General features: G+C 35.4%; 1 pseudogene; it reads right to left on the minus strand.

The window, feature by feature from the left end:
* Positions 1-1902: 1902 nt before the first annotated feature.
* On the minus strand, positions 1903-3255 carry LOC141549466 (cyclin-G1 pseudogene; annotated as a pseudogene).
* Positions 3256-22677: the final 19422 nt, after the last annotated feature.

The following is a 22677-nucleotide window of genomic DNA, read 5'->3' on the forward strand; positions in this document are numbered from 1 at the left end:
ATTAATATAATATAATGTATATTACATTATCATTAATGTAATATATGCATACATATATATATATGAAATATTATTCTGGAATAAAAAGTCAAAGAGATTATTTCAGACAATCTTGGGAAATATGAACTGATGCAGTTTGGGGAAAATTTTGGAAGTAAGCAAAATTGGGAGAATTTTTACAAATTCAATATTGCAAAGAAAAATAACTTTGAAAGACTTCTGATTTAATCAATGACAACCATATCTCCTGATGATCTGTGACAAAGCATGTTCCGTGTCACAGAGATATGATGGACTTAAATTGCATTTTTGGATAGAGTCATTATGTTGACTTGCTTTGTTTGACTATGCTTTGTTCACAGATTTGTTTGTTTTAGTGGTGTTTTGTTTTGTTTTGTTTGTTTTTGAAGAAAAAGAACAATAAGAAAGTTTTTGAAACTTTTTTTTTTTAAATTTGGACTTCAATAATTTTATTGAAAATTTACTTTCTTAATACCAAAACATATTGGTACTTTGTTAGGTTCAGCCAACTTAATCATATTTTTTTTTGTAGTGACGAATTAGAAAGGAAATTCTTCAGTGACAGGTGTTTAGGAATAACCAAAGGATGCATTTGCAAAATGCTTTACAAAATGAAGCATAAGTTATATGAGACATACTGTGTTCTTTGGTTTATCTTTAAAGGGAAGCATTTGCTTTGTTTTGGTTTTATTTTTGGTTTTAATTTGTTTTCCACAACATGATGTCAAAAGGAAATTTGAACTAGTTACAGCTATTGTGGAAGTTAAACTACATATTGTTCTGATTAACTATATGCTTTCCCAACCACACACACACACACACACACACATACATATACATTATATATGTATATATATATATGTTTTTTTTAACAACCTATAACTAGCTTTAAATGTTCCATATACCACATATTTAGTCAATTAAATTGATACTTACTTGAATGTGGATAGACAACTCACTTTAATCTAAATTGAATTGTTATAGAAGCATTATGACAATAGCATACCCCATATATATATATATATTTTTTTTTTTTTGCTTTTAAATACAAAGCTCTATACTAGCATCCGACTTCATACCAACAGTAAACCTTATTTAAAAGTTCTAGAGTGTTAGCATGAGCATACATTGCTTTAGAAAGGCCCAGCTGAGGTTTAATAATAGTAGACTGTGAGATTTGCTTTTTGAATAGAAATTAATTTTTTCTTAGGGGCTAAATATTGAAATATAAATCATTCTGTATAAAACTTTGTATACTGTATCACTTATTCCTTAGGATAACGTTGAAGATCACTTAAAATTTAACATGTCAGTCTACAATTTTAAGAGACTTTTATAATCAAATTTAAATGAATAGCATGCCAAACAAAAATAAATCTTTAGAATTATTGAATTATCTAGTTGGATAAAGCTTTAATAAGGTTGTTTATACTGTGTCAAAGACTAGTAACCCTGACTATATTGAAGTGTATCATATCATTTTTCTGATCTATTTTGATGTGAACTTGTATCACAATTCAAATAACCTCAATTGTAATCAATCATACTTTGCTATCAAGATTACCTATAATCAATATAATGATCAACATACTACTAGATTGATCAATGTTAACTGATCAATGTTAGAGTCTCCCATCCTTATTCAATATTAAGTTTTCACATTTGAATTTTAGTTTTTACAAGCATGCTTCAAAGAAGATGATAATTTAGTCCTGAACACATTTCCAATTGTAGCTCACATAATCAATTTTTAATTATATAGCCTGTTTCCCCCCTCAAATCTGAAAACATCAATGCTAACCTAATTGTTACGTTTCAAGCTTCATAGCTTAAATCCATTCTAATATTGGAGTACACACAATTTTGATGTGAAGTAAGCCTTCAAAATAACTGGATTTCTTCACTATAAGAAGCTTCAGGGATTGTTGGTAGATGAGTAATTTTGTAATAACTATGCTTCAATTAACATTCAATACACCCAGCTACAATCCACTTCATCTTCCAAACACGTGGTTTAGAACATTTGTTTGATGAGTATTCAGTTAGGCACTCTGCTGCACGTTCCTGTCAGAAGGCCAGATCTCTAGACTTTTATGAATTGATGCTGAGTGAAATGAGGAGAACCAGGAGATCATTGTACACAGCAACAGCAAGATTATATGATGATCAATTCTAGTTGACATGGCTCTTTTTAACAATGAGAAAATTGAGGCCAGTTCCAATGATCTTGTGATAAAAGGAGCCATCTACACCCAGAGAGAGAACTGTGGCAACTGAGTGTGGATCACAACATAGCATTTTCACTCTTTTTGTTATTGTTTTCTTTCTCATTTTTTTTAATCTCATTTTTTCTTGTGCAACAAGCTAATTGTATGCTATATTGAATTTAACATATATTTTAACATGTTTAACATATATTGGATTACTTATCATCTGGGGAGGAGATGAGGAGAAGCGAGGGAAATTTGAAACACAAGGTTCTAAAAGGGTCAATGTTGAAAAATTATCTATGCATATGTTTTGAAAATAAAAAGCTTTAATAAAAAAATGAAAGAATGGCAGGTCTCTGCCATTTATCTTGTAAGGGTTCTGAAGACATTTTATTTCTTCCTGTAAATTCTGTAAATTTCTGTGCTTGAATCTCCAGTTCAGTTATAGACAAGAGCAATAAAAATGGCTTTGCTTTAGAAAATAATTCTACAATGGCTAAGCTTCCAATCTTTCAAAACTCAGGTTCTTTCTCCTTTCTAATAGTAAGTTTTTCATGAATGAATGATAAAGCTATAGAAAGTGAAAGGCAATTATAGTTTTGGCTTTCCAATATATCTTCTCTAATATAATCTTTTCCATTCTCATCACTTCAGAAACTGTGAATTTGTATTGGCTTGTTGGAATCAATGGCTAATGGGATATTACTCTTCTTCTTCTGGTGATTTCACAGCCAGATAGAAGCAACTTAATCCCACATATCCAAGATTTTGGGTTGTACCTTCATTTTGTATAGAAATTAGTCCAGCAAATTCATAGTTAGAGAAAAAAGTCTCTGTGTCAAAACCAAAGAACTGAATTAGGTGAAGAGGTTTTTCACTTCAAAGTTTCTCAGTCTTGCAGTCATCTGAAGGCCATTAGCATGAGCAGATTCAATTAATCTCAAGCCACAGACTCCTATTCCAACAGAGCATTCAACTGATACAGCAGCTTCTGAGCTTCTGTTGTCACTAGTGCCTCTATCATCTATGGGCTCTTCTTTTGTAGCAAGCCTCCTCCCCTTCCTCGGTGCCTGTCCTCTCCTCTACCTGAAAATTAATCCAAAAGTCCAGAAAACACAGGAATTATGTGGGAAAGAGGAGTGGGAAGAGATGCTGGAGGAGGATTTGGGGGCAGCTCCAACGAGCTGAGAATGATGCTAGGCCTGGGCCTCGGATTGCTGAGCGAAACATTTTTAAAAGGGACAGAAGAGAGAAGGAATTCCAGTAGGAAGCATAAATGAATAGGGAAATTTTGAAAATAATTCATGGAGATATGAGAAGACACTCCCAAATGTTTTCCAAAGTTTGGAAGTCCACAAGTGTGGTACATTTATATATTTCCAGACTTTTTTTGTATTGATTAGTTTTGATAATCTTTTTTTCTTTAAAATAAAAATTATTATATAGGATGGCTCAATGGGAAGGGTAAGAGAGAGGAGTATTAGGAGAAATTCTGGTGATGTAAAAAACAAATTTATCAATAAAATTAATTTTCAAATTAAAAAAGAAAGTAATATTTTTAAGCAAGTAGTTTAAAATGGAAATCCAAAGTTTCATGTACAACCCTCTTTTTTGTGTTCTGCTGTGTACATGAAAAATATATATTTTTAGATGAAGGTTTAAGTTTTCCTCTTTTATTTTTCTTTCCCTTGATTTATTATTTTTATGTGAATGGAACCATTTAAACATTTGCTTGTATTTTAATGGAAGAGAAAAGAGACCTGAGTCTCAGAACATTTACATCTCTTCCTTCATCCAAAAATATGCTGTGAAAGAAATAAAAAGAAGCCTTCAAAAAAAGTCAGGCACATAGTAAGACTTTTGTAGAAGCTACTGCAAAAGTTAAGTCTTACTGTCTAAGCAACAGGAGGCAGAGTAAAAGCAAACTGAAAAAAGATATGAATATTATAGTTTTGTCATAGAAACATTCAGATGCAAAGTCAACAGAAATTCCTATAGATAATGCTTATAAAATTGTTATTTAGTATGGGATTTGAGGTATCATAATGTGTGGGACAATATCAACCACAAAAACAATCATAGACTTTCAGAGCAAGAAAAACACAAAAAAAGGAATTTATTACAATCTTCTGAGAAAGGGCATCTCCCATCTGACAAGGAGTTTATAATCAAAAGGGAATGCAAAGCATAAATTGCAAAACATCAGATTTAAAAGAATCTCATTAAGAGGTAGTGAGCAACAGTAGGAGACAAATACTTACAACTTTTAGCTAGGTCTATTTATTATTATAAAGTCTCAAGTCACAATTAAAGCTATGGTTTAAGGCTATATTCCCATGATAGAGTCTAAATTCAGTTAATTCCATACAAAAATTTCCAGATCTACTAATTATGGATCATCAGTTAATATATATATTCAGATTATCCAGGAACTATACTATATTTCCTTATAGGTGGGGAGAGATTCTTTAGTATAAGACCCTAAGGAAGACACTCAAAAGAACCATTCTTGAGTCTCTTCATACCCAGTCAGATAGAAATCCAGAATTGATGTGATGGACAAATATGTGTAAAGCACTTCAGTTGATTTTCTGGGACAGTAAATATTTAAGTAGGAAAGTGTAGAAGGGAAGACTGTATTGAGAAAGAGAAGCAGATCAGTATTACCACACTTCCCCCCCCCCCCATCAACTGCTTTCCCTAAGCCAAATTGTGGAAGATCGGGGGCAGAAAAAAGAGACAAAAAGTTGTTAAAGATCTCAAAAGTGTTAAATAAAGTTAAGATCTCAAAAAACCACCAAATAATAAAATCTAACATTTATATATAACTTTAAATTTCCAAAGTACTTTTCACATGACATTTCATTAGATTCTCGAAACAACCCAAGGTAGGTACTATTATTATCCCATTTCACAGGTGAAGAAGTTGAGGTAACCAGAGGTTGTCCATGGTCATAAACTTAATTCTTGATTCCAAGTCTACTTCACTCTCTGTTAAACAATCTAGATGCCTATACTTTGCTATCTATTTACAAGGTGTTAATAAGTTATTCAATTAAACTTGATGATGACTAAAAAAATAAATAAATTAAAAAAAAAACAAAAAACATTTCCAAATGAGTAAGTCAAAGGCAGGAGACATCTTTGAGGAATGTGACTTCTGAAAGCAGAGAAGAGAGCCAGCAATGATAAAAGAATCCAAATGGAAAAAAAAGAATATTCTTGACTTTTGAATAGGCATTTCTCTCTCCTCCCCTTTCTTTCTTCTCTTTGGTAATATCAGTTTTGTAGCAGAGTTACTCTCCCAGTAGAAGATACTGTTATCAGGGAATGAGGACATCCTGAGAAAAGAAAGGTTAGCCCTGCAACTTCGGATGCACGACTCCCTTTGACCAAATGTGAGCATCTGCCTTTCCACTGGTGTATTCTATATTTGTCCCCTACTTCCCACTGATTCAATGGGTAATTGTCAAAAGTGACATTAGACCTGCCTCCAGGCCAGATCATTCAAAGAGGGAGATACCTCCAACCCAAGTGAAGGCATAAACAACCTGGATATAAATGTCGAATGTCCAAAAAATTCTGAGAGGAAAGAGGAGTTTTACTTCTTCATTTAAAACAGTTCTAGTTAGGGAAGTAGAGCGTGCAAATGTCCTATTGATTATAGTTTTTGACACCAGTAAGATGAGTCAGCTCTTGGGACTTTCCTAGAAGACAGAATTTCTTTCCCCTAATTTCAAATGATGCTCCCTAGAGGTCTCTAGGCTTCCTAGAATTATTGCTAAAAATTCCAGATGCCTCTAGCAACACTTATACACTAACACATTATTTGTTTAGAGGACAATTAGAGGAGACTAGTTCTGAGATTTCCCTAATTATCATTACAATTCATGATTTCATCATTATGAAAGGCATTCAACTCTTTAAAGGAAGCAGGGTGGGGCTATGAAAAGAATGAACTGGGAATTTTAAGCGCTAAGTCCCAGCTCTATTATTTATGACCCATGTGGTTTTGAACAGATCGTTTTAACTTTGCTGAGCCTCATTGTACTCATCAACAAAAAGAAACAGTTGGAATAGAGGCTTCTGAGGGCCCTACCGGCTATAATCATTACTTCTCCATTATTATAAAAGACATTGAACCCTTTTATGGGTATGATCTCATTGGTCTTTTGCCTAAAGTGGAATGAATATCTTACCAAACTTCTTCCACTCCCCAAGCCCATCCCTGCCTATTGCCTTATTTTGAAGACCCCACCTAACCAAACTCTTACACTACATCATGGCCACCTGCTACCATGGGTAAGCAGTAGAAGGAGTGTTCCAAACACAACTGCTGATGCTTCTATGACAGCTGGGTGATGGAAGTGAGTCTATAAATGTATTAATATGCCAGCAATGCTGACCCTTGGAATTTCATGCCCCGCTAACAAAAGGAAGAGAGTTTAGAAAGAACTGAGAAGGAATGAAGCCTTCCCTAGTTCTTAATATCCAACCATATAAGTCTCTCTCTCTCTCTCTCTCCATCAAGTAACTAGCACTTATTAAGAGCCTTCTGTATACAAGACACCATCAGAAGGCTATTGCAATAGTCCAGGCATGAGATGATGAGCTGCCTGCACTTTATGCTTTTTTCTACAATCACTGTCAGACACACACCAGTGGTGGCAGAGGACACCTTATTGATCACAATTTGTCAGGAAAGTTGGGTCTTAAGAGTGTCTATTACACAATACTGCAATCACTCTCTCCCAACTTGAATTCAGGAAGGAAGGTATTAATCAAGAAATCAAAATTATATATGCCTTATTTCTTGATATATTTAATACTGAGAAATTCCCATTTCAACCCCTTCCTCCTCTCCCTTTTCTCACATAATTCTGATGACTTTTAGAAAGATTCATCCTTAGTAACTGCTGCTAGCAGATAATGAATAGATAAGATGAAGATACTGAATGAATTATTCCAGGATGAGTTGTTTTATTTTACCATTGATTTGTCTACTTGTTATTGTTTACTCAACAATTTATCCAAATGATGAAATAAACCTAAAAAGCATAACTTAGTTTCAACTATATTACTTTGTGTAGTAATACTGATTTTTGGTTGTTACAGCTGTTTTCCTGTGGTGGGTGTACTTGAAAATTGTTTTCACTGCTGAGTACAAAATTAAGAAATTTGTCAAAAGCCAACTTAGACAAATTCCAGAATTGCACTAATATTTTGTGAGTTTTTAAAAAATTTTTGCTATTTGTCCTTAGCTCTAAAGTAATTTCTTTTCTCAATCCAGCAAAGTGAATTTTAAAGATAATTGAAATATATTCTCATAGACATCAAAACTTTTTAAAAACAAATACATATGTGTGTGTATTTATATACACATATATGTATGTATAAATCAATTGAGGTAGAAATATTTTTAAAATGTATTGCATGCTTCCATACTTTCTTAAATAAAATTCACTTACTCTGGTGATTCAAATTCATTATTAGGAAATGAAGCATTGTATAGAATGGTCATAAAGTGATACCTTCTGGAAATAGAAAAGCTGCCATTATAATGTCTAAAACTTTTTATAGAGGTTGTTTTTTGGTCACCTCTCTTGCTATTCAATGTTACTCCTCGTTACTGTGAGCGTAACTCTGAGTAATACTTCTTATCCCTATATCACAAAAGCCACTACCTTTTAATTTGTTACTTCTAATTGCCTTGATTTAATTCCCTTGAGAATATATCTTGGCTTTTTTTTTAAGGGCCACTATCAAGCTTAACTAAAGAACTTATTAACAGCTTATAAATGACAGCAAGACAGTCTGTCAGAAGTATGTGGAAAATAAAACTAAACATGGTCTGAGGGAATACATTTACTCCTATGAGTAAAATCTGTAAGCTTTAGTGCCAAGTCTCTGACATCCATTTTAGCCTTTCAGAGACTTTCTATCTTGAGTGACGTTCCAGCTGGCATTGTGTACAAGCCTTATCCAGCCAGTTGTGGAATTTGATTTGTTAATAATAGCTGACACTTTTCTTCTAAGGGATCCCAGTTGCGTTTACACAGAAACTGAGCCTGCTTTTCACGTTGTCTTATTTTATCTTGATTCTGAAAATAGCTGTTTCTCTGGATGAAATTAGACAAGATACCCTGGAGAATCATGGAGATTTCTTTTTAGAGCCTAAGAGAGAACCTCCATGGCCTCTCAAATTTAAAAGAAAAAATGTTATAATGCCTTCAGTTCTTTCAATTTCCATCCAACTTCTCTCCTCCTCACCCCACTCCATCCAAATTTGTCCCGTTCTTCAAGACCTATCTACATACTTAAATACCTAAAGTTGACTTTGTGCCCTGAACTTCTTCCCTTTGAGAGGGAGTATTTAGCTCTCAGAACGCAAGGGCATGAGACAGGCAGCTTACACATAGTAGCTGATTTTTAAATGAGATAAAGAACCTACAGGATGGAATTTAAACTAGCCTTTGTTCATTAAGCTTTGTGTGGTTTGAGGTTTTCTAGAACAACAATGCCTTTGACATTCACAGAGACATCACTTGGTATCTCAGTGTCAGAAGTCCTGTGTGACCCAGCTGTTGAGGGAAGACAATCAGCTCGGATGGAAGGGAGGGCTTTTCAGCTGGTGCCCTTGGCAGATCTCCAAGACCATGGACAAATGACACCATGATCCTATACCAATCAGTGCCAAGCTCTCATTTTTCGTCATAGGGATCACCCACTCTTTGAAGCTGTTCTAGGGCCCCTAGCCACTACAGACAACTACTATGTCTCTCATGAGGTTCTGATCAATCACCAAAAAAGGTTGGTTAAAGAGTTTCTGTGAGGAACTTGTCCTAGATGGACAGGGCAGACATAGCAAAGCTGAGACCAGAGTAAATAGGTGACAACAAAGAGCCCTAAAGTCACAAATTAATCAATAAATGCCCTCTTGAAAGAACTAGGGCCTGGAACCCTATGGTAGTTAATCATACAAGCCACTTCCTGTGTCATAATAAGTTATGCAGAACAGACCTATCAAGATAGGACACTAAAAAACTCCAGATCCAGAATTATATATATCTCACAAGGATGCTGAATCATGTCACAGTTTAAAAGGAGGCTGGGGGAGGGGGGGAATTTCTCAAGCTGATCAATATGCATGAAAAAGGTTTAAAAGTAGGCTCTATAAAGGAAACCAGGGGAGGGAGAGGAAGGAGAACCCTGCAGATGTACATGAAGGAAGTAACTTTTTGAAACAAGCAAGGTGTTTCTCTTGGGGGTGGTAGATCTGGGAGAATGGTCACAATCGTTTCAAGGAAGTTGGTGCTATCATGTGTAGGAGGGATCTGGTGAAATGGGGATACCCCAAGGTGATATAATTTTTCAGACTGCAGAAAATAGAAAGTATAGATATGTTAGTTCATGGGAATCTATCTCTTTTGATAGTCCAGAAAGCCCTTGAGGCTATAGAATATAAACTCCTTGACAGAAGGAATTGTTTCATCCTGTGTATCCCCAGCAATCTAGCACATTCCTGGCACATAGTACATACTCTGTATATACTTGTTGATTAATTACTCCAATGGAAAGAAGGCTGGATTTGAAGTCAGAAAACCTGGATTCAAATCTGCACACTACTATTTACTACCTATGGGAATCAGTTTGGGTGTGTCATTAATAAAATTTTGATAAGCTGTATTTTCTCATCTGGAAGATGAAAAGAATCGTACCTGTTCAACCTATCTCACAGGGTTATTTATGAGAATTCAATAAAAGATCATCTGTGGAAGTACTCTGTAAATTGCAATGACTACAACTGTAAGTTGTTCTAGGTACTTATCCTCATTGTTTCATGCATGTACATTATGTCTCTCCGGTGGGGACTCTTGTCCTAAAGAACAAGGTTGATGCTTACTTTGCAGCAAAGAGCATAGTGTCGACCAAGTAATAGGCTTAATAAATACATATCAAATTAAAGTTTCCCAAGGAAGATATTCGTTCATGTACTCATTTATTCACTCAACAAATGTTTATTTTATATCTACAAGGTATTTAATAATTATTTTTTGCCAAACTGAATGGAGAAAATTCATTAAGTAGCCCCAGATAGGCTAGGACATAATGAAGAATAGCATTCCATTTCTGTCTCAATGTCTTGATTTGTTCAATAAACTTTGTCCTTTACCATTCACTACCTGGTAATATCATAGTATGGAAGGATGTCCCTTCATTCCCAGCAAGCCCTTCCCATTGTAGTTTTGCCCAATAACTGACTTCCTGGGCAAAAAATATATGGACACTAGATATAAACCTCATCATGAGAGAATTCAATCAGCCAGAGCCTGGAATGTCAATCTGATCTATAAAAGTAAAAGGTTGCAATGAATTCTCCTCTGGCTACTTACTAACCACAACTAGGTCACATCACCCCTTAGCATCCAGGGTTCTTTTTTTCTCTATGTAATGATATTTCTTTGGAACCTGAGTTATAGTGTTAATACATAACTCTCCTTAAATGACCTTCACTTAATTATCTGTCTGCTCTAAATTTTAGCAAAACCAATTGACTTTGCATTTGATTTGGTAAGATGGTCACCTCAGTCTCACTGCTCTTACCTTACTTTCTCTGGGATTTGAAGTTAGTTTTAATTCCAGCCTTGCCTTTTTTTCTCTTCCCTTTGACCCTAGTTTGGTCTTGTAAAGAACACTAGCTATGTGATGTTGGGCGAGTATTTTAAGTTCTGTAAAACAACTCCTCCTTCTTCTCTGTAAAATGGGAATAAAGATAATTCTGCATTTGTCACAGGCTAATCAGGGAGATCAGGTAAGGGACTAGATGGAAAAGTACTTTGTAAACTGAAAAGTGACTATACCAATATCAGACAAATAAGCAGAATGAAACTGGCATATGGGTCATGAAAACTGCTGCTACAGTCATTGCTTCTAAAAACAGTCAAAGCTATACCAATGTTCTGATCCCCTGTTAATGTAAGTTTACCTGTAGTCAGAGAATCTCAAAACAAGGCAGGAACTTGAAAGACATTGAAAATCTGATCCGCAAATGTTGGTAAAATACATCTTCATTCCAGGAGTTCTTTCACAAGTAGTTTTTTAAAAAATACTTTGAAGCATGAGAAATACAAGAGAAATAATGTTGACTCTTTGATTTAAGGGCAACCATTATAGCTGTCAGTCACTCAAATACACATAAACCTAACTCACTGTAGAGGTCTTTGTGAGCTACAGTGGTTCAGTACCCAATGTAAGTGACAGTACCCAATGGAATTCAAGGTTTTTCTTTTTGACAGGTGGAAGCTGATGGGAACACAACCCTCTTCTAGTCACAGAATCATGCAACCTGAATATTATAGGTACAAGAGGTCTGAGAGACTAATTCAGACTTGTTGATTAATAGTATTATTACATTTTCATCCAAGTTCTATCATTTATTCCAGCACTGAAATGACCCACTTATCCATCTGGAAGAACACTTTCTCCTGCAGGTGCCTCCAGTCTATCACTATCACCATTGCCAGCATTAGCTGCCCCATGATGGCATAGGTGACTCAAATATTTCCTTAAGTTTTCTCCTTCCCTCCAATTCTTCCTGTGCAACAAGAAATTCGGTTCTACACACATATATTGTATCTAGAATATACTGTAATATATTTAACATGTATAAGACTGCTTGCCATCTGGGGGAGGGGGTTGGGGGAGGAAGGGAAAAAATCTGAACAGAAGTAAGTGCAAGGGATAATGTTGTAAAAAATTACCCATGCATATGTACTGTCAAAAAAAAAAGTTATAATTATAAAATAAAATAAAAATTAAAAAAAAAAGTTTTCTCCTTCCCTTAGTTCTTCACTATATCCTGGGCAATATTCACGGTATCTATGGTGAGCTTTGATGGCTTTAGAGATACATGGGTGGAGCTGTATAAATTGATGCAGAGTAAAGGGATCAGAACCAGAATAATTTATACAGCACTTAAATAGCAACTTGAAAGATTTAAAAATTCTGATCAATACAATGACCAACCATGATTCTGGAGGGCTAATACTGAAGAATTCTACCCACCTTCTGATGGAGGTGACAGATACAAGGTGCAGAATGAACACATACATTTTTTGGATATGGACAATGTGGTAATTTGTTGTGGTTGACCATGTGACCATTTGTCTCAAGAGTTTTGTTTTTTTCTTTTTTCATTGGTAATAATAGAAGTATATTAAAGGGACAGAGAATAAAAGCTTGTTGACTGGAAAAATGTAATTTAAAAAATCAAGTGGGTAGAAGGAAAGCAGAAAACTGAGGGGGAAATTTTTATATCAAGTATTTCTGATAAAAGACTCATTTCTCAAGTATGTTGAGAACTGAGCCAAATTTATAAGAATACAAGTTATTTCCCAGTTGATAAATGGTCAAAAGATATGAATAGGCAGTTTTCAGACAAAGAGATTAAAGCTATTTATAGTCATGTTTAAGAAAAATGCTCAGGGCAGATGGGTGGTGCAGTGGATAGAGCTCAGCCCTGAATTCAGGAGGAATTCAGGAATTCAGTTCAAATCTGGTCTCAGACACTTAACACTTCCTAGCTGTGTGACCCTGGGCAAGTCACTCAACCGCAATTGCCTCAGCAAAAAAAAAAAAAAAAAAAAAAAAAAAAAAAAAAACTTAGAAAAAAAAGAAAAATGATCTAAATCCATATTGATTAGAAAAATGCAAATTAAAACAGCTCTAAGGTTCCAACTCATATCTTTCAGATTAGATAATATAACAAAAAAAAAAGGAAAATGACAAATGTTGGAAGAGATTAATGTATTGGTGGAATTGTGAACTGATCTAATCATTCTGGAGAATTATTTGGAATTATGTCCAAAGGGCTATTAAGCTGGGTTATATCCTTTGATCCAGCAAAACCACTGTTAGGTCAGATCTCAAAGAAAAAAAAAATTTAAGGGTGTGGGGTGGAGGAAAGAAACTATTTATATAAAAATATTTATGGCAGCTCTTTTTGTAGTGGCAAAGAACTGGAAATTCAGGGGACAACCCATCAATTGGGGAATAGTTGAAGAAGTTGTGATATTTGATTGTAATGGAATATTACCCTGCTATAAGAAATGAAAGCAGAATAATTTCAGAAATTCTTCGAAGACTTGTCTTAACTGATACAAAGTGAAGTATGCAGAACCAGGAGAATATCATACATAATAACAGCAATATTGTATGATGAACTGTGAATCACTTAACTCTTCTGAGCAATACAATATTCCAGGATAATCTCAAAGGACTCATAAAGAAAAATGTTATCTACCTCCAGAGAAAGAGCTGATATTATTTGAATACAGACTGAAGTTCTCCATCTTTCACTGTCTTTTTTCCTTTCTCCTTTCCTTCCTTTCCTCTCCTCTCCTCTCTTTTCCTCTTCTCTCCTCTCCTTTCCTTTCCTTTCCTTTTCTTTCTTTTCCTTTCCTTTCTTTCCTTTCTACTTTTTGTTCAAGTCTTCTTATACAAAATGATTAATATGAAAATGTTTTACATAATTGTACATGTATAATTTATATCAGATTGCTTACCATATTAAGAAAGGGAGAGGAGAGAAAGAGAAGGATAGAATTTGGAACTTAATTTCAACTAAAATTGTGTTTACATGGAATTGGGGAGAAAATAAAATATTATTTAAATAGATAAAAATAAAATGAGATTCTTCTTGACATAAAAAGTTCAACGATCTGGTCTTATGTTCATCTTGGGCCTATGTCACATTGAGAACTCTCCCTAATTGCTTGACATACTTCAGTGCAGTGGTGGAAAATTCAGAGTCAAAGCCAGCTCTTCATCACCCTTCAGATCCTTTTACTACACCCTCAGATACACACATGGCCCTATTGGGGCTTCCCCTTTCAGAACCCTGCCTTTCTAGTGCCTTATGCTCTAGCAAGAAGAAGCCACCTCCTTTGTTGCTAAAGGTGCCCATGAGACAGAAAAGTAAGTTTGAATATTCTTAGGTGTGACTGATGTACAGCCAGATGTAAGATAGGAGGAAGGGCCTGTTTGAGAGAATAGAGGTTTTGAGTTTGGAGTGATATGGAGACAACCTAAGAAACACCCAAAATATTAACTGTGTTTGGAACAAACTTAAATAATAAATTTAAATGGTAACACATTGATCTTTCCCTTAAGGATCAAACCCTTCAGGATGAGAAGATTGTGATAATGGAAAACAGGATTGACAGAGACTTGCATTATAATATTCTAACTCTTCTCCTTTCTCTCTTCCTACTTCCTTTTTCTTTTTCTCCTCCTCTTCCTCTTCTACCATTATAATACCTAATAATAGTTTACATTTATAGTGTTTTAATGTAGTTAACAAGGCATATTCCAAACAAAAAGGTATGTGCTGATAATTGCTTAACAACTAGCACTCCAGGAAAAAAACGTAGACATGGCACATTTTTAAGTTTAATTTGCATCATAAATATGTTCTCCATCACTTTCTTAAGTTCTGATGTTCAGCGAAACAATAAATCAAATTCTTGTAGCTTGTAGCATTTTCCAATTTCCAAGATTGTAAATGCTCACATTGAAAATTTAATAATTGGCTCTCATGAGGTGGTTCAAGCTGGTCTGAGCTGGCACAGCTCTGTATAAACACCATTTGATGTAGAAAGCGCATATGGTGCCATCACTTTACAGAATAGGAAATTGAAGTTCAGATAAATTGGACAATTTGCCCCAGATCATATAGCTAGTATGTTGCACAGCCAGCACTCAAATCCAGGTCTTCTAATTCTTGGTCTAGAGATCATCGTGGTAGTGACATCATGTGACTTTGAGCAAGATGCTCAACCTCTCTAAATCAGACATAATTTTCTCATCTTTAAAATTAAGTGATTAAACTAGATGATCCCTAAGATTTCTTTTAATCTATAAGTCTCTGTGATTCTATGATGGTAGAAGTCAATAAGACAAATAGGCTCCCACTTGTGGAGTAGAGAGGTTGACCCAGAAGGACAGTAATAGCCCAGACTTATCTTTTCATTTAGGAGGTAGGCTATGTTGAATAACTCTGCTTCTTCCTCCTGGTTGGCCAAGTAAAGAAGAAAAAATAGGTTTAGTGTCCAGTCCCAGCAGACATGGAGTCACCATACCTGTCAAGAAGCAAAAAATTTCCCAACTGCTTCATCTTTGTCACAATCCATTTAGAGAATGTCTTTGCCAGAGAATATCTGACATATTTTGACGTTATCAATCAAACAATATTTCATGAGTACTTATTCATTATCTAATTAATATAGTAGGAAGTGGGAGTGGAGGGGAGAAGGAAGGAATGAAAGAGAAGCCTAAGACCAGATCTTTGCCCTTAAGGGATATAATATCATAGTCTAGATGAAAAATTAAGAAATCACACATGAACTAAGAAACAAATGTGCTTAATTTATGGTACTAACCTGAGGTGTTGTTGGAGATCATAGGATGCTGGAGTCATTTGAGAAGGCTCTGTAAAAGTAGTGAGTTGATCCTTGAAGCTTAAGTAGGATTTAGATGGGCAGGAAGGCATTCTGAATGGAAGATATAGTATAGGGAAAAATGAAAAAGCAAAGCACAATGGAAAAAAAAAAACAAAACACTGGTACAAAGTACTATCTTTCAAGAGCAATAAGAAAAAAGTGAAACAGAGTGAAACAGAGAATTTATTAAATGTGATATCTTGGAAAGCAGATGAAGAAGCAGATTTCCCTCCTTTTCCTGGAAAGATAGAAATTACAGTGCAGAAAGTTGTTACAGGGAGATCAATTTGTTGATTGGTTTTATTTGTATTTTTTTGTTACTGTTCGGTGGTGGGAGGGGAGGGAGACTTATTTTGGAAGTGACTGAAGTAAAAATTTTAAAAACATCAATAAAACTTTTAAGTGAAAAGAATTTGGAGGTGAATTTCACAAACATTTGAGCTTAATTTATGGGGTAAATTTCCATGGCAATAAGAATCTGTTTTCTCAGTTCTTCTCAAGAAGCAAAGAACAAACTGTTCTTTCTCACTCTTCACATTTCATAGAAAATAAGGACCACGAAGGAATTTCAGTGGCACATTTACATTATTACTCATTTGTATAGTCATAGCCATAACAGCCTGGGGGGGCCTCCAGAGGGGGCTGGACTACATAAGATGTTTGTCATGGTGAATTTGAAGTTCTGGGCCGATACACACATTTATCATCCACTCTTCTCAAAAGGCAATTAGACCTCTTTCAAAAAATTTTCCACAAATGTTAGGGGCAATGCAAAGGGGCAAAACTTGGGATCCTAATAGATTATAAGGAGCAGAGTTAGCTTCAGAGCTTGTTTTACACTTCAAGAAACACCTATGAGAATATATGTCAGCCAGTCTGAGAAACAGCATTAAATGAAGAAAGAGTCTAGGTCCATGGGGCAAGAAATCTAAATCACAGAACTGCCCTTATCCAATGTTATGGAAAGATATAAAGAAGCTAGTACAATTAGATGGCATTAGCAGAGTCAAAAGCAATTGTCATATTAAAAAAGGGTGTTTTTAATAAGCACTAGAGATTTTAAAAAATAAAAACAATAGCCCAGAATGTCAGTTACCAATGATTCATATGGTTATTTGATTTTTAAGGGCAATAATGACTAAAATGTACCCAATTACTCGGTGCCCTGACTTCCCCCACCGTTACCCTCCACTGCCCCTAGAACAGAGGCTGCTAAGGTGCTATCAGCCTTCATATTAAAGAAGCTATCTTATCCATAATTCTGTGGCTCCCTCTGGTGAATCTTTTCACTAAACTTTATTATTGTTTTTTAATAACATAAACTTCCATCAAAGTAACTGGCTGCTCTTTTTATTCTTCTTATCTTCCCATATACTTCAACTGGTTGTACAGTAGATACCTCAAAATTAACATATTTTAAAAATCTCGTTATCTTTCCCAAGAAACTCAGCCTTCTTCCTAATTTCACTGTTTCTGTCGATGGGTCTATCATTTTTCTATTCACCCAGGTTTGTAATGTTGGTAATCAGTTACTAAGTCTTATAATTCCTAGTCCACAGTATCTCTTGCAACCATCCCCTCTTTAAAAAAAAAAAAAATCAGTGATTCTTTATTTCAAAATGTATCCAATTACTACCTGAAGTGGTTAAAAACAGAGCATTGAGCTTATGCAAAGACAGCCCTTACTCTGGTGTTATTTAAGAGGTTCCAGGAAACCTCTCTAACTAAAATCCCAACCTCAGTAAGTCATTCGTTTATAGTGAGTCCTTGCACACTTGATTGAAATGTGTACTCCCATGGAAGGGGAAATACATGCTAGGCTCTGACTGGAGAGTGCTGGTAAATGTTTAACAACCAGCTTTCTGGGAGGGGGGAGGAGAAGTGTTTAAGACACACTTTTAAATTTAGTCTACATTATTAATATTGTCTCCTCACTTTCTTAAATCTACACAATCATCAAAACAATAAAATAAGCCTGGATTGGTAGAATTTGCCAATTCACTGATCCAAGGCATAAATGCTCACATTTAAAATTTAACAATCTGTGTTCACTTACAAGCTGATTTGAGCTTACTTTGGTACATCCCTGGATTCTAACCATCTGATATGAATAAATTAATCCGATCATGTTCCTTCTTGACAGCATCAATTGTGACAGTCTTGAGCACTGAACAATATAAATAAATAAAATAGAGGGATGTGAGCTTTTTATGCTTCTCTTGAATCTTGTGTCTCAATGTCAAATTCTTTTTTTTCTATTTTCTATTCTAAATTTTCTACTAAGCTTTGGGTTTGGGTTTTTTTTTCTCATAAAGAATACTTGAATGACCTCTATTTCATTATATACCCATTTCTTCCTTTGAAGAATTATGCTCAGTTTTGCTGAAAAGATTGTTGTTTATTGTATTCCTTGCTCTTTTGCCTTCCAGAATATACTTTTCCAACCCCTTTATAATGGTAGATGCTAAATGCTAGAAATTCTCATTGTGGTTGTACCCACTATACTTTTTTCTGAGGCTTTGTTTTTTAGATGCTTCCATTTCATTGTCTTCTTTTGATTTTGTTTTGAGCTTCCTTGCCTCCATAGAAGATTTTTATGCTCAGTTATTTGGGGTTTTTATCTCATTATTCCAGCCTATTTCTTGACTTTGAACTTTGTGTTAGAGTTTGGTCTCTGCTGAACTCTAAATGGGGGAATGGAAGGGCAAGGAGTTTCTGTGGCTAGATTTGGACAACTTTAGATTTTCAGTGCTTCTGTGGTGGAGTAATGCAAAGAGAATTCTGATCACTATCTTCCAGATCTACATTCTGGTCTTACCCTTTACTCTGTTCCCTCATGACTGCAGAATATTATTTCTCCTCCCTCACTGGAACTGTGATTGTGAAGGAACATTGCTTCTAGGGGAAACAGCAGTAAGGAAGTTCCCCCCTCCCACCACCCCCTGGACATTAGAGTGCTTTTGTTTTAATAATCTGTCCATCAATGATCATAAAAGTCTTCTGGTTTAGGAATATAATAATATTTCTTCCCTTGGACTTTAGGGAAGATATATTAGTTATCCTGAGATTCCCTGACCCAGAGTACTATTGTTGTGACAATCTGTCAATGATTCTAAACTTTTATGGTTTTTGGCAAAGATGGGACAATCCTCTTTCATGTCATTTTTGTCTGTGTCTATGTCTCTGTGCAGAATGTCTGTGTCACGTTTGTTCTATGAACTAGATTCTGATGCCTGGAAAGATTTAAAATGCAGCCAGCCAGAAAAACTTCTATGTGGTAGTTAGAATGCTGGGGAGATTTCTTAACATCCTAGTTTCCTATATTAAAGGGGGGAAAAGGCCCAACTTTTTCTTGTGGACCTCTATTCTCACCAAGCTGGAGACTACAGGAATAAAGTTAGATAATTAAAATTAAAATAACATCTTTATAGATTATCGAAATTTTGAGAGCAAATATCTTAGCAGATTCTCAAAGTTTTGAGAGCAATGATTAATAAATTTGATAATTAGTCATTTTAAGATCACAAAAAAAAATTACTGAAACACTGGAGATGATTCCAGGAATTTACCACCATTCTAAAAGAAAAGAAAAACTAGATAAAAAACAATTTTTTTCTAATCCTTCCTTGAATTCTACCTTGTCCAGAGTCCCCTTCTGCTTCTTTAGGAAAGCACCCCAGGAGGTATAAGGGAGTCTTTCCACTCTACTCTCCAAATAGCTCAAGTTTCTTAGTTTGCTAATTTCTTTCATCTCAGATTAGATTAAGAAAAGAGAATGCTAAAATGTTATAGGGAAACTTAAATTCTGCTTCACCTGTAGAAATAAGGGAAGCAACAACAGCTGTGGGGACCCCACACAACCTTGCCCAAATATCTCCAACCCAACTTAGGGGAATGGAGATGGAGAGGGGGTCAGGCTCTATTGTCAGCATTCCCTGAGTCCTGGCACTTGAAACTATTATCAAAGGGAGATCATGGCACCAACTACCCCAGCTTTCGGCAAGTTCTGTCTGGCATCTTCCTGGGAAGAAGCTGGATACCCATGGCAGCACCCAGCATGGCAGTGTGAGGTGAGAAAGCCAGTCAGTCCACTTTTATTGTCTGTTTCAGTTGCACAAATATATTAGCTATGTAATTTATGGCAAAGTATTTTATCTCTGCCCAGTTTTCTTGATTTGCAAAGAGAAAAAATAATGTGTTTAGCATAAAATAAGTGCTATATTGTATATAATTGCTTCATATTTGATAACTTTATATGGATTTTTAGATGTGACCAACATATGTTAAAGCATTTTTAAAGGAGCTCTAATTAAAGCCCACTAAAGGGATTGTAAATTGTAATTTACTTGCCCTGATAGTGTTAACAGAACATTTAAGAGTTTGGGAACTTTAGGAAAACAGAAAAGCAGTTTGCTATTATTTTAAAAACTCTGGCAACAAACAGCCTGCTTTTGAGTTATCTAGAATCAGACTTCTGGGGCCCTGTCAGTAAAAAGTGGCACCTTAATCCTTTTCCTGGCTCACAAAAAGAAAATGGTTTATGTGAACTGAAAAATAACAAATGGCAATTCAATTTGTCTGGAACAGTTAAAATTAGGGAATCTCCTTAACTAAAATTAAGAAAATTTTTAAATCTGTTCTATTTCAATTTTAAGAATTGTCTTGTTTTCTCCCTAAAACAAAAGGGAAACTTATTTAAGGGAATAGAAATTATAGCTAAGACTATTTGGCTATTATTTAGGAAAATTGTTAACTAAGTTATTTGGAGTTATTGTCATCATGTTAAACTTAAAATTGGTAATTACTGAGTGTGGAACAAGAAAGATAAGGTGAAAGCCTAATCAGTTTACCTCCAAGTATGAGGTGTGCAACACTTTTCTCCCTTCACAGAGGAGGGGAGGTATCAAACAGCACAGCCCATGAAAACATTAAGAATTGTTGGTGAGCAACAGCAAGCTCAGCCCTTTCTCTGGGGTCTCTGTCAACTTCGCTTAATGTGTAAGCTTGCCAGTTTTCCTGAAACCATCAAGGTAAGCAAAATCATCAGCGCTGAGAAATGAGCCTGTTTAGGATTTGTGTTCCTAAACAAGGAATGTGTTGACTAAGAATCTACAAGCTTGTTTAATGATTTATCCTTTGCACCAAGATAAGTTTAAACATATAAAACACGTTAAACAATATCAAACATATGTAAGTCAGGGTAAACTTTTAAAAATAAGATATCTAGCCCTAAGCTGCAATTAGTAGAATTTGCCAGTAGAAATAAAATCTCTTGGGATTGTAATTGATATTCTTTTGAGTCAATAATCCACCATTCAAGAGAAATGCATTATTCAGAATGCCTTCCTGAACTGTCATAGTTGGATGTCTTATCTAGGCAGGAGCTGGGAGGACAACCTTAGCCTTTGCTTAAGGTGGGATCCTTCTGACTCAGTTTCCCAGTTTTATTTCTTTGTTTCCCATCTGATTATTCCTGATTATTCCTGTCACGTATGTGCTCTCAGGCTGAAATCTGTTTTGATGCTTTTTCCTCTTAAAGCAAATTTCTATAATCAGAGTAAATGGTCAGTAGAAGCCATGAGTCTAATACAAGTATCCTAGGGGACAAAATAGTTTTGTGCCTTAGGTCTTAAAGATGCTTTCTTTTGCATACCATTGCATAAAGATTCAAAATTTCTTTTTGCTCTTGAAGGGGCAAATCCAAGGGAACATAACCCCCCCCCCCAATTAACATGGGTAGTCATGTCCATAACATGGAGATAGTTCAGGGCTTCCATGACAGCCCCCATATATTTGGACAGGCCCTAGCTATCTAGTAGGTAGATGATACCTCGATCTGCAGCCCAATCCAAGAGGCTTCTCTGATTGCAGCCATATACCACAGACCTTCTAATTGGGGAATCCTCTAAGCTCACCCTAGGTCAACCTTTGGAGGTTCTAACCCCACTGGGTTGAGAGCATTTTTACCCTCACAGAGTTTTAGAATTGGGGAAAGGAATGAAAGTGAACATTTATACTGATTCCAAATATGCCTTTCATATTTTATATGGAAAGAAAGGGGATTTTTGACAGAATAAATAATAACAAAATGAATAAATAATCCCCCCATTAAAATATGCAGAGGAAATTCTACAATTACTGCAAACTGTCCATGAACCTAGAGAGGTTTATGTTGTGTTTTGTGAAGGACACCAGAAGGGGTATTCATTTCAGGCCAAGGGAAATAGGCTTGCAGATTCAGCTGCCTGTTTGTGTGCCTCTGACCATGAAACATTTTTTTTTAAAGAGTGACAGAATTTATTTTTTTCCAATATATGCATAGATATTTATACAATTATCTTGCTGTTTAAGAAAAATAAGATCAAATGGGAAAAAATGAAAAAGAAAATAACATGCAAGCAAACAGCAACCAAAAAAAATGAAAATGTCATATTGTGAGCCACACTCAATTCCCACAGTCCTCTTTGGGTGTAGATGGCTCTCTTCATCATAAGGTCATTGGAACTGTCTGAATCATCTCATTATTGAGAAGAGCCACATCCATCAGAATTGATCCTTGTATAATCTTGTTACTGTGTACAATGTTCTCTTAATTCTGTTTACTTCACTTAACATAAGTCCTTGTAAGTCTCTCCAGAACTCTCTGAAATCATCCTGTTAGTCATTTCTTACAGAACAATAATATTCCATAACATTCATGTACCACAATTTATTCAGCCACTCTCCAATTGATGAGCAGCCACTCAGTTTCCAGTTTCTTGCATGGCATCTTTAATTCCCCAACTCCTACACTTTCATGTAGCTCCCAGGAAAGGCCTTTTGTGAAAGAAAGGGTGCACACCTGCTCTCCTTCTGGGTGATTTCAAACACCTTCAGTCCAACTTCTAATCCCAAAGCCAGCCAATGGAAACTTTTTTGTGGCCTACACCAAGCTACTCGCTTGGGGG

This window comes from Sminthopsis crassicaudata, chromosome 1 (assembly GCF_048593235.1).
Source record: "Sminthopsis crassicaudata isolate SCR6 chromosome 1, ASM4859323v1, whole genome shotgun sequence".
NCBI lineage: Eukaryota > Metazoa > Chordata > Mammalia > Dasyuromorphia > Dasyuridae > Sminthopsis > Sminthopsis crassicaudata.